This window comes from Rattus norvegicus, chromosome 4, assembly GCF_036323735.1.
Source record: "Rattus norvegicus strain BN/NHsdMcwi chromosome 4, GRCr8, whole genome shotgun sequence".
Taxonomy (NCBI): domain Eukaryota; kingdom Metazoa; phylum Chordata; class Mammalia; order Rodentia; family Muridae; genus Rattus; species Rattus norvegicus.
This window is the reverse complement of record NC_086022.1, coordinates 12018049-12030945: the sequence shown is the minus strand read 5'-3', so window position 1 is coordinate 12030945 and position 12897 is coordinate 12018049. Positions and strand designations below refer to the sequence as shown.

At 44.4% G+C, this 12897-nt stretch overlaps 1 protein-coding gene across 3 annotated transcripts in view; it reads right to left on the bottom strand.

The window, feature by feature from the left end:
- Positions 1–6254, bottom strand: part of Hycc1 (hyccin PI4KA lipid kinase complex subunit 1) — a 106813-nt gene extending 100559 nt beyond the window's left edge. For 2 of the 3 annotated variants that reach the window (XM_017592774.3, XM_006235961.5), the window contains exon 1: positions 5963–6254. The gene's annotated coding sequence lies outside the window, so the exon portion shown is untranslated. The remainder of the gene's footprint in view (positions 1–5962) is intronic. The other variant, NM_001191969.1, reaches the window with a different exon arrangement.
- Positions 6255–12897: the final 6643 nt, after the last annotated feature.

The window sequence follows — 12897 nt, the reverse complement described above, 5'->3', positions numbered from 1 at the left end:
ATCCCAGTGCCACTTCCACCCTAAGTCATTCTGTACTGACATCTGACCGGCAGCCTCATCTACTGCCTCCAGCTGCTTGCTGTCAGTTGCTCCCGTAATCAACCCTGTACCAGCTAACTTTGGTTTCCAAAATAAGCTCTCCATGGCCTCACAGATAGCAAGTCAGGCAGTTTTTCCTCCAGGTTCATGCTGCAACTTTGCCCCAAGCACCCTTCTTCCACACTGACCTTCTATCTCCACCTCAGATGATAATGCTCTGGTTTTTATCATCCATGTGACTGTTTTCTGTTTCCTATGCACATCTGTTTGACTTGTGTGTTTTAGGTTCTCCACTCATTCTAAACCACTGCTACCTTCCTCTCCATTCCCTTAGCAAGATCAACCTCATGCTTCGTAATTTCCCAGAATGGTCTCCCCTTTTCTTTCTTTCTTTTTTTTTTTTTTTCAGAGCTGGGGACCGAACCCAGGGCCTTGCGCTTCCTAGGCAAGCGCTCTACCACTGAGCTAAATCCCCAACCCCCTCCCCTTTTCTAATTATGTGTGCTGCTTTGAGGACAGTGCTGTCACTCTGCCTACCACTCTGTCTGCAACAGCCACCAAGTAACAAATCACTGTGAACTTTGACATTTAGGTCAAAAGAGTAAGTAGTACATCTAGCAGTTCAGAGATGTCTGCATGGCCACTTTCTATAGCAGACAGGGACAGACAGTCTATGGATACTGATCAGAACCAGTGCTCTAAACTCTTCAGTTATATTTCAAGGCGAGGGAGAGTTTAAAAAGCGCATTAATTTTTTGCCCAACTTAAGCGCTTTTAAAGCTCACATTCTTCTATTAAATTTCCTAGCCTACACATTACATCATTCTATTCTTTTTGTTTTAAAACAGGGCTTCAGTATATTGCCCAGGCTGGTCTGATAGGCTTAGGTACTAGCTCCCATCTCAGCCTCCAGACTAGCTGACATTCGTCATAGTGCCTGGCTCTTACTAGACATAAACACAAATAAATATAAATCTTCCAACAGCTGAAACTCAACATGATTTTCATAGTATAAATTTAAGAACTCATACACAGTTTATTAAGTCAAATACAAATTGCTAAATAAATTCTTAGCATAGAACGAGAAACTATTAATGTTCATCAAGTAATCTTTAGATTCATTGTTCAAGAAAACGGGAAACAAACGTAACATTTACTACTGAATGCTGCTGACACAAAGCTCTACGAGAACAGACATTTGGACCACAGTGAAAAAGCACTGTTTTCCAAACTCATAGACCTCTTATGAACAATACTTTTACAGTAACATTCTTGACAACATACACACAGGACTTGGGAGTATAAATAAATCTTTGGACCCAACAAGCCTAGGTCTTAAGCTTTAGTTTTGTCTGGGCACGCGTTTTAAACTGTTAAACATGTTGTATATGTCTTACACAAATCTTCAGTTTCCCATCTCACCTCACCCACTTCAGAGTCACCTACTACCATCACTATTAGGCAGTACTCGTTAAGAGTACCAGAAGAGACAACATTAACACAGAAGAGACCAGGGATAATTATGATGGGGGTACAAAAATATATTTATACAAAGAAGAAAAACAGTAAGATTTCACATAAATGATTATATTTATTTCTCAGTAACAAGAAGAGCAAAAAGTGTCCAGTCAGGAACATGCTAGGGGACTGCTGCAAAATACAGGGATTGGGGAAATGGCTCAGTGGGCCAAATGCTTACTACACAAGGGTGAGGACCTGAGTTTGTCTCCTGCACACCAAGTAAAGACCGGCATGCCTGAGATCTCAGTGCTGGAGATAGGAGGACCTCGATGGCTTTGCTGGCCAGCTAGTCTAGCCTAATTGACCAGCTGCAGGTTCAGCAAGAGACCCTGACTCAAAATATAACACAGAGGATGACTGAAGAAGCCAACTGATGCTGACATCTAGCCTACAGGAACATATACAACACACACAATAGAAGCTGTGAGACAAAAATTGGGTTTCATCTCTCTATACTTAACTTTAGCTGAGACTTAACATCTGAGTCTCCATTTTTGACTGTAAAATAGGAATGATAATTCCCTATTTCATAAAGTTTACAATTAAATTTAAAGTACTTAAAAAAAGACAAGCCAAATTTGAGATCTCCACAAGCTACAAGGAAGACCTACACACTTACTCAGCTAAACTACTTCAAACCTGCCGAGGAAGAGAGAAAAAAGTCCCTTCAAGTCCTCTGCTCGAGCTTTCTCTTTGTATTCAGGAAACAATGCACTACAAAGTTTATAGTGGGGGGGAAATGGTACACTATGAGATAGATCATTCTCATACACTTCGGAGACAAACTACTATCAAGATGTCTTATCCCCAGAAGAGCCCTGGAGTCTACTGAGACGTCTACTACAACCACCCACCAAAAGGTTAAAATAGAGACACAAGGGCATCTCAGCATACATTCTGAGGGCATGTGACCAGATTTAATGTCTCACTTCAAACAAAGAAAGAGACAAAAGAGCATTTTTTTTTTTTTTGGTTCTTTTTTTCGGAGCTGGGGACCGAACCCAGGGCCTTGCGCTTCCTAGGTAAGCGCTCTACCACTGAGCTAAATCCCCAGCCCCAAAAGAGCATTTTAAAAACAGATCTTAGGTGAAAATTTCGAACATCTGACTGTGTAGCCCTAAAGGTTTCTTGTACACTTAGGGCTGACTTCTTGGGATTATCTAGCCTACCACAGAGCTCATCCCTGGGGAAAACTGATTCTTCCTCTCTCAAACACCTACCAATGCCTGTAGCTCTTCTTTCATGGAAAAAAACTCATGACACTTGACATGCCAATTGGTACAGTTATTTTTTTGGTCTGGTTTAGGAAACCATATTGTTGCAATTTCCAGGTGCATGCATAAGATTTCTGTCATATATGGAAGACACTTAGAGCAGACATTCCAGCTCTGTCCTCTGACTCCAAGCAATCTTTCCACCCCCTTTTCCATGACATCCTCTGAGCCATAGGTGTACAGAAGGTGTTGAAATGCATTAGCTGGGGCTAAGCACCCCATAGCCAATTTAAACAGGATTTTCAATTACTAAATGTCCTTCCTCCATTCAGATAAGCAGCCCAACTCTGGAAGACTAAAAGGACTGCCTGGCAGCACTTGAATTTCAAAAAGAACAACAAACTGCTAATCCCCCACTCTCCCCCACAACACATTGATGCTACGGGTGTCAGGCTCCACAGAAGGTGTTCTTCTGAAGGATGTTCTCACAATATTAGGACGCCTTCTTAACCTTTGTGAGGACCTTTAAAAGGCAATTTAGGAAACCAAACTTAGTACTGCTGGTAACTGACAATTATAACAAAGAACTACACTGTCTTTATCAGCTTGTTCCCTGTTAGAAATGCATCTCTTACTGGTCAACTTTCTTTCCAGCCCCCCAAGGACTCAGTGTGTATTAACTGCCTCATACCCACCCCCAAATGTTTTACCTCAACTCTGCTCTCTTTCCTCATGCATGTACAAACAAACCTTAAACTCTTTAAACCTATGCTCTACTGTGGTGGGCTTTTTATAGAAGACTTATTTTACAGTTTGAGTGTTTTGTCTGCATATGTGAGCGCCTGATACCTCTGAAGGTAAGCAGGCATCTTATCTCCTGGAACTGGAGTTAAGAATCACTGGGAATAGCAATCATGTGAATGCTAGGAACCACACCAGGGTCCTCTGCAAGAACAAGTGCTCTTAATTGCTGGGCCAGTTCTCCAGCTTCAAGTGGTTTTTCAATCATGTTCACACATTTAAAATATGTAGGAAATCAATAATATTTCCAAGAGATGTAAACATCTTCAGGCAAGCATCCTATACCAACAGAAAGTAAGTGTTCCCTGAGAACCAGAAGGAGACATTAACAAAGGATATAAACAAATCTTAGGAGGTAACGTATGGGTTCGTTACTTTAATTATGGTAATAAATATAAACATATTAAGCATTAAATGGCACAACTGAAATACGTATGGTTTATTACATGCCAATTATACTTCAGAAAGTTCTTGTTTAAATAATTGCTGTTGTGTAGGTCCTATCCTGCCTCATTGGAAAGAGGGTGGGAAGGCTCCTTCTCAGAGTAAAAAATGTTAAGTTCTGCAAAAGATTATATATGTATGGCCAAGATAGAGAAGTGCTGTTCCATTGCCAGCATTTTCTCCTTTCTTTACTGTGGTTTTCTTGAAAAGCCTTATTCACACGTCTCTACTTTAGTGCCACCAGTTATCTGATGACTGGTTTCTGAGCTGCACTCTTAAAAGTCACCTAGGAAGAGTTCTTAGGTCTGATTACAAAATAAATAATAGGCAACAGGATGCTGGATAAGAGTGAACTAGAAGATATATTTAAGCATATTGTCAAAATTACACCATTCTTTAAAGAAAAAAAAAAGCAACCAAAAGGGATTTTATAAAATATAGGAATCAAAACAAACAACAAGAAGGAAAGCAGGGTCGTTTGATCTGGCCCAATGGTAAGAGCACTTGCCACCAAGCCTGATGAAAGGACAGACAACAGGAACTGTGAGCTGACCCAACCCATTCCCCACGCAGCATTCATGTCCAGCGACTGTTGCTACCGACTATTAATAGGATTTCTAGTCTGTTTCTGGAAATAATGTTAATAAATCAAATGACTGTAAAATGAGTCAATTGTAGAATCTGTTTTCTAAATACATACAGGGCTTCCCTCTTGCTACTAAAGTGTTATTATCTGAATACTTGACTTTGAGTCTACTCCTGACAAAGAAGCCTTTTTTCTTTTCTGTCCTTCCCTGTACTTCAAAACATGGTACACAGATTCATCCTGTAAACCTTAAAATGTATTCACCAAAAGGGGGAAAGTGCTCACAAATGATAGGGGGTGGGGGTGGGGAGAGAGGCTGGTGCTATTGGCAACAGAGCCTTAGGAAAACACACCTCCCAGAACTATCGCACTGTTTCAAGGTTACCCTAATCTTTGTGGCTTTATGTAGATAAAGTTGTAACAACTGTAAACCTCAAACTGCAACGCGTGGCATGAACCACAGGGCTGCTACATCTCCTCCAAAACCTACTGTTACCCAAAGGACATCCACTTTACAAAAAGCCAGTGTTACCCGGCATGCAACCAGTAGCAGTCTCTGTGTAGTAGCAGCACTCCCCCTACCTGAGCAGCGGAGCCACTGCCCGCGCGCGATAGCGTTTTATCCCAGAAGCGGTTCAGTGCAGTGCAAAACCACTAGGGCCAAATTTAAATCCTCCAGGAACCTCTAAACTCTAAAGGTACAAAGCAAACGCCTGCACGCTGCAGGGCAGGGACCCAGTTTTGCCGAAGCATGCAAACCTGGGGTGTTTTCGTGCAAAAAAAGAAAGAAAGCTTACAAAACAAAAAACAAAACCCTGTGTTCTGTGGAAAGAAAGCCTTGTCGATCCTCGAGGGCGGTTACAGCAGCCTCAGAAGAGGCAGAACTCCGGGGTCCAGCGCGGCACAGGCAGAAGAGGAGCTTCTGGTGATGGACAGACCCGGCTGGCACTCTGAACCCCCCCGCCCCAAGGGATTCAAGACCCTGGCGAGCACGGCTCTGAAGAACACCGGGGTCTGCGGAGCCCGCGTGGGCCACGGGGCGGACTCTGGGCGGCACGAACGGGTGGGCAGCGGCCATAGGCTACGGTGGGCTCCGCGCTAGGCCGACCCTGGGGCGCCCCCAGCTCACTGCCCAACCGGGAACCGAGCCTCGTCCACAGCAGGCAGCCGGCCGCGGCCAACTTCGGGCTCTCGGGCCGCGCCTCGCGCCGGAGCCGTTACCCGAAACGGGCCGCCGCCCCAGGACGAAGTCCTATCCGCCGCCGGCAACTGCTTCAGCCCCGCTCCTCCCAGACCAAAGAAAGTTCTCGGTCTCTCGGCGCCCCAGGGGCCGGCGTGCCGTTCCGGGCAGACTCACCAGAGCAGCTCCGGAACCCACCGCGGCCTCCCCTCACGACCACGGCGACCACTGCGACTACGGCGACCCGGCGACGGCGCTCCGCCGGCAGCTGAGCCACCTGCCCCTCTCCTTCTAGCAGCACGAGTCCGGGCGAGCCATCTTCCCTCCTCTCTCTGACTGACAACCCAGCCCGGACAGCCGCCACTGCCGCCAGCCGCTCTGAGAGGCACCACCAGGGACCCGTCCCCAAGCAGCCAACCACCACCGCCCCACGCTGCACCAGCCTATCACTGACCCCTAGGGTGGGACCAGAACAACTTCTCCACCAATGAGAATCTGCAGCTACTGGTACTGGAGGAGGGGGCGATTCGAGTGGGCGTGGTCTGAGCGATGGGCGTGGTCGGGGAACGCCCAGGAGAGATGAGTGGTGGTGGAACTAAGATGATCTGTGAAGGTCTCAGGATCTCAGGAGACCTTTAGAGCTTAAGTGTTACCAGATGCTATAAAACGTAATCAGAAAAGAAAAGCAAGCTAATATTCAATAACTCAAATCATTTCACAAAAAGTATATCAAAATTTGATCAGATTCTGGGGTGTGTGTGTGTGTGTATGTGTGTGCTTGGAGATAGAGATAAAAATACTTCCTTTTCTTATGTTCATTGCTTTTGACCTTAGCCTTAAAATTTTCAAATATGGGGTTTAAAAGACGACTTAGGGGTTAAAAATACTTGCTGCTCTTGCACCCATGTGGAAGCTGGTGGTAGCGTTCACAACCTCTATAAGTTCAGTCTCAGGGGATCAGTTGCCCTCCTGCACTCATCCGGGCAATCGTACACCTAACACATACATACATAAATTAAAAGAATTTTAATAGTCAAAGAGGGAAAGAGGGAACTGTCTCAGAGCTTAAGAGAACTTGCTGATCTTGCAGATGAATGGGGCTCAGTTCCCAACACCCACATCAGGACTTTAGTTTCTAAAGAAAAAAATAAATCTTTTAAAATATATTTCTCCGCTTTTTTCCATAAGCCATTTTTCACCTTCCACTCCTACTTATCCTACAGATAATGTTATGTATACTGTGAACCAGTACTGCATACGTTCCAAGCTCCCCCTATTACAGCCCTCTCAACTCAACTCTGGTTGAATTAGAAGAAATGAAAGAAAGAGAAAAAGAAAAGAAAAAGCAAACTCCAATCTGAAAGACAGGAAGAGAGTCTAACTGAATGCTAGAGATGTCAAACTTTCTCCCAAAGCACTAAGCAAGTTTTTAAAACATGCCAAAGAATATATATAAAATCAATGAGTCAACCAAACCATGTTAGGTTTCATTAAGCACATTGCAAAACCAATGGCTTTAAAGCCAACACAACCATGTTCAATGCGCAAAAAGAACACAAGGCAAGAAAAGTCAAGTGCTGGACAGGGAAGACGTCTTAGTCTATCTGAGAAGATGGGTACATCTGAGAAGATGGGTACATCTGAGATGAAGGGGCAAGCCTCTGCTCCCAGCTACCAGAGAAGTAGAGTCAGAAGGATCACAAGCTTGACAGTAGCCTGGACAACTTGGTAAGAACCCATCAAAGTTATTTTTAAAAAGGGCAGAAGGTAAACGTTGGCCATGAGCCACCTGCTAGTATATGCTAAGCCCCAAGTTCAATATTTAGTAACCGCCCCAAAAATGTTTTAAGTTAAGGGCTATTTCTGAAAGAGAGCAGCCTGCCCCAAGTCATAGACTTAGGAAAGGGCCCAGAGTGGTCAGGAAGCACAAGAATGAGTACGGTAAAAGATGAGAAGTCACAAACCAGCCTACAGCAGAAGTTGAGATGGGTCTATGAAAAACCTAAAGGCCTGATAAAGATGTTTACCATTCACAGTGATGTCTGCAATGCTGGTAGTCTCTCTATTGTACTGTCCAAAACGGTAACAATGGTAAATTTGGGTATTGAGCACTTGGGATATGGTATGATTAGGGTAACGTAGGGTGTGTTCTCGTTTGGTTTGGGTTTTGCTTTGCTTTGTAGACAGAATCTCTTCTAGGCACCACCTGTCAATAAAAAAGCATATATATATCCAATGAGTTGAGGCAGGAAATGGGAAATAGGTGGAGCACTGTAGGGATGAAAGAGAATTCTGGGAAACAGGAGAGATTCGAGGGAGACGAGGAGGAAGATGCTAAGAAAGAAGCAGGTCTGGACTGAAGGGGCGGCAACTAACCATGCGGAAGGGAGACATAGGATAGCTCTAATGGGCTAAATAAGTTATGAGCTAGTCAGAGAACAAGCCAAAGCTAATGGCCAAGGCATCTAAAAATAAACAATTAGTCTCAGAGTCCACACACCAGGAGCAGGGGCGACAGGAAAGAAACAGATTTGTCTTTTTACAGAAAGGGGAGATTCACCTTGGAAGATGTGATGAGATGGACACATGGTACAGGTACAGGTAACCAACCACGTGGCAGAATGTAGATTAGAATAAATGGGTTAATTTAAGTTATATCTAGTTAGAGAAGAAACTAGCTATTTGACCAAGGTATTTGTAAATATTTTGAGTCTGAGTCTTATTTCTGGGAGCATAGGACTGGGAAGACGAAGTAATCTAACTCCTACATTTTTAAAACTTTATTGGTGTGTGTATCTATATGTGTGTGCATATGTGTGTATATTGTATATATGTGTGTGTATGTGTATATGTGTGTATGTGTGTATATTGTGTATGTGTATATATGTATATGTATATATGTGTGTATGTGTATATATGTATGTGTGTGCATTGTGTGTTTATGTATATATTTGTATGTGTTTATGTGTGTATGTGTGTTTATGTGTGTTTATGTATATATTTGTATGTGTTTATGTGTGCATGTGTGTGTGATACATGTGCATGGGTGTGCATGTGCTGTGGTATGTGTGTGAAGTTCATTTTTGTAGAATTGTTTCTCTCCTTCTATCTCTATATGAGTCCAGAGATCGAACTCAGGTTTTCAGCCTTGCGTGGCAAGTGCCTTTAACCAGTAAGCCATGATGCCAGCCCAGGAACTCTGGTTTTAATAAATTTTAATAACAGCCCTGTTGAACACCTCAGGTTTACGTTAAATGCCGGCTGGAGGTATTTGCTTGAGGCCTTTTGGAAACATAGTTTCACTGGGTTGCCTTGAGCTTGCTTCCTGCCCTGTTCCAGGAATCCACTTCCCAGTCCAGCCCAACAGAAGTTTTAAATAATGTGGCTAATATAATGTTGCTTAGAGGGTAAGAATCTAGGCCAAGCATAGTGGCGCATGTGTTTAATCCCAGCACTCAGGAGGCAGAGATAGGTAGATAGGTCTCTTGAGTTCAAGACCAGCCTAATCTACAGAGTGAGTTCCAGCAGAGCTGGGGCTGCACAGAGAAATCCTATCTTTCCCCTGTTCTCCCCACCCCCCCCCAATGTAATCTGGAGACAGTTAAGTCTATTCCCTGTAACAGAAATCTTCACAGACCAACCCAGTCTGTGGCAGAACTGACACGATCATTTCTGTTGCCCTGGTATAAAGAGACAAGACCTGGGGAATGGGGGTGGGGAGTAGAGGTGGAAGTGTGAAAGACAGAGAGAAGAGGAAATCCAGAGACTCAGCGAGGCCATAAAACAGATAAACAAGATATGGATAAGACACTCACACCATCAGTTTTACCACCCATTGGCCATGCTGGTCACTGACACCCGGGTTTGAGGAACCAGGGTGTCTGGTGGCAGGAAAGAAAGACAGGACCAGGGCAAAATTCCAATAGTTGAAGACATGAGCCTCACCAACAGATGCAACAGTCAGTGAGATGACACAATCAGTTCGTTGCTGCCAGCAGAGGAGCAAGCCCTCTAGTCAAAGACATGAGGGGAGACTTATGCAAGAGCTATCAGCTGGACTGTTCTTGAAAAAAAAGGCGGGGGGAGGAATTCGAATCAGGGAGGGGGCGGGGAGTCTGAGGAGGAAACGGTTGATAAGCCTGGGAAACTTAAGAAACGTGGGGACCAGCACAGCTGTGTTTGGAGGGCGCTAGCTGCAGCATGAGTGGCCGCAGCCTGGCAGGCGCTGGCTGCAGTAAGACACAACCTGGCATCTCAGCTATGGACACTGTACCCTGGGTACAAGTACGAGAGTTCTGGAAGATAATATTCTTTCTCTGGTCTCTGTCAACTCACTAGAATCACTTTGGATGTTTCCCCAAAATACTAATGCTCAACCAACCCAATCAGAGAACTGGGGAGTGGGGACAAGGTCAAGGGATCACTGGGACATCTTCCTAATGCTAAACTCAGACTGTGTGGATGGGTTGACTGGAGGGACACTGAAGTCTGAGTGTCCTTTAAATAAGTTTGTTGTCTTCCTCCAGGAAGACAGGAAACAGTATGCTGCCTTCCTTCTGTTCTACAGTCATAAGTTCATATAAAATCAATGTACACCTTCCTCTGAGACAAAACCAAACCAAAGAACAAACTTCTGTTTGCTTCTACTTTGCATCACAACTTGTACACATTAATTTTTAATAATAAGAATCTAATAATAAGTTAACCGTTACACAGAACCATTTATATTTTAGTAGCAAAACAACAGAGGGGAGGAAGCCTAAAAGAACATTCTATTTTAAAGGGGGAAATGCTTTAATGTTTTAAAGGGGAAAAATGGGTTACACTTTACAGAAGTCATCATATTCCAGGCCCTTCCTGCCCATCTCTGCCAGTCTCCGGTGTTTGTGGGGACAAGTTAAGACTATTAAATGGCTTTACCATCCTGACAGCAGACCTCTGAGAAGGCCAGTTGAACATTTCCCTGTGGTATTACATCCCAGGAACTTCAAGAAAAGGGGTATCTAAAATGTACTTCCATTAAAGTTGCCTGGAAACAAGAAAATAACATGACCTTAAAATGGAAAGAAAGAATTGTATTTTGAAAAACATGGGAAGGCCAGGCATGGTGGTGCACACGTGTTACCTCAGCAGGAGGGGGAGGGGCAGGAGAACCTCCACAAGCCAGAGCCACTGTGGGCTACACAGTGAGTACCACCAGGTCAGCGGTGGTGGCAAAGTGAACTACTGGATGAAACAACCAAACAGACAAGAGACAGTAAGATTATGCCCAAGTTTTGCTTCAATAGTGTGTTAAACATAGTACAGTCTAAAAGCTTAGTGTGCCTAAAGTGTTAGTCAGGGGCTTTGCAGTGTCAGAGGCTGGACCCCATTCTCATACGACCCACTTCGTGGAACATATATCCTGGGGCAGCTGAGCTTAAGAGGTAACTCTAGACTGGCACCTTTTAAGAACTTGAGTTGACAATTGGAAGGAAAAAGATCAATCACACAGTGGGGAGTGAGGACTTCAGAACGCAGAAGAGGGACAAGTTAATGAGCAGAGCAGTGCTGAGAGGGAGAGATGGGCCTGTGCATCAGAGGGCGCAGAAGACAGACAGCAAGCCACTGTTGTGGAGATGGGGACCTATCAGACTTATTCAGGAACCCCGAGAGAGTCTTGTTTCCTGTAGCCTTACGGATCAGTGCACATGCAGTCCTACCCCATCTTTGCACCGCACATCTGGGAGAGTCATCTGCAGCTGTTCACACAGCCCCCTAAGATTCCCATCTCTGTCACCTATAGCATTCGACTCAACTCATGCTGCTTTCGCTTCTGGAGAAAGCAGTAAGTAGATTTCCAGAACTGTGGCCTGTGATGTGAACACATTTGGGGGTTTGTCTTCATTCCTGGCTAGGAACTCTTATAGTCCTGGTGTTCACCCTTTTGATTTGGGTTCTAAAGTAACTTTGAAATGACATGAAAGGGATAAAGGACTATCTCTTGTCATGCCGGTGTGGTTCCCTAGGACTAAGATGCAGGCTTCCGCAAAGCCTTTCTAACCTTCTCGTAGCTTTCATTCACCCGCTCCCTTTTCTCCCCAAGTTCAGCCATACAAATTAGAAACGATCCCTAATCACTCCCTGTTTTTCAGTCTTAGAGCTGGGCATAGGAATATACTTTCACACTCCCTGACTGATAGATCCTCAGAAGGGTTCTGTCATACACCTGAGAGACACCACAGAGACACCAAGAAGAGTCTGAACAGACAAGCTTTGCTGGGATTCCCCCTCTGTCCGTTAGCATTAGATCATGCCTTTCTGTCTAGTCACACTTCTACATGCCTGTCCATACTTCAGTCCTGCTTATGCAACAGACTCCCATGAAAACCCAAAAGGGCAGGCTTCGGGAAAGTCTGCACAGCTGAAGGTGCGGAGACTCGCAGAAATCCGAGAGAACTCATGTTCATGCAAAAGCATAGTGCACCCAAATGCATGGCACAGAGGCTCCTGATCTAGAGACTCCCCCAGTCCTGGTTCGAGCAATCTCTCTGTCTACCTGCTTCTCTGTTTGCCTTTAAAGATCTGTGGGAAGCCAGTAGGCATAGTAATATTAATGTTTCCCCAGGCTCTGTGGGGCTTTAAAAGCGAATTAATCAAGCCTAGGAAGAGGTTATGAGAGCTCCAAATTTAAGTCTGACGATCAGAAATTTTGGAGGCCTGTATTTTTTCCCCTGGTATCTGAGCCTCTCAGCGTTTGGATCAATTACTATCTCCGGGTAGGGAAAAAGAAAGTCAGAAAGGAAGTGTATTAGAAGACACTCAGCCGCCATTTGCTGTGCAGCTGTTTGCTGGCTTGCTGGGGAGGGAGACATCCCCACACACTTTGGGATCCTGGGGGATGATCCATGTCGAGGGTGTGTAGGAAGAGAACCTGGGTTGTTTCCATCTCTTCAGACAGGTCAAACTGAAAACAGCCAGTTGGATCTCCTTGCAAAGAGAATTTACCCTTCAAGGTTCCTTATACATTTTTCCTAGAAATAATATCCTGGCAAGAAGGGATTGAATGCCAAATCTTTTTTTTTTTTTCTTTTCTTTTCTTTTTTTTCAGAGCTGGGGACCGAACCCAGGGC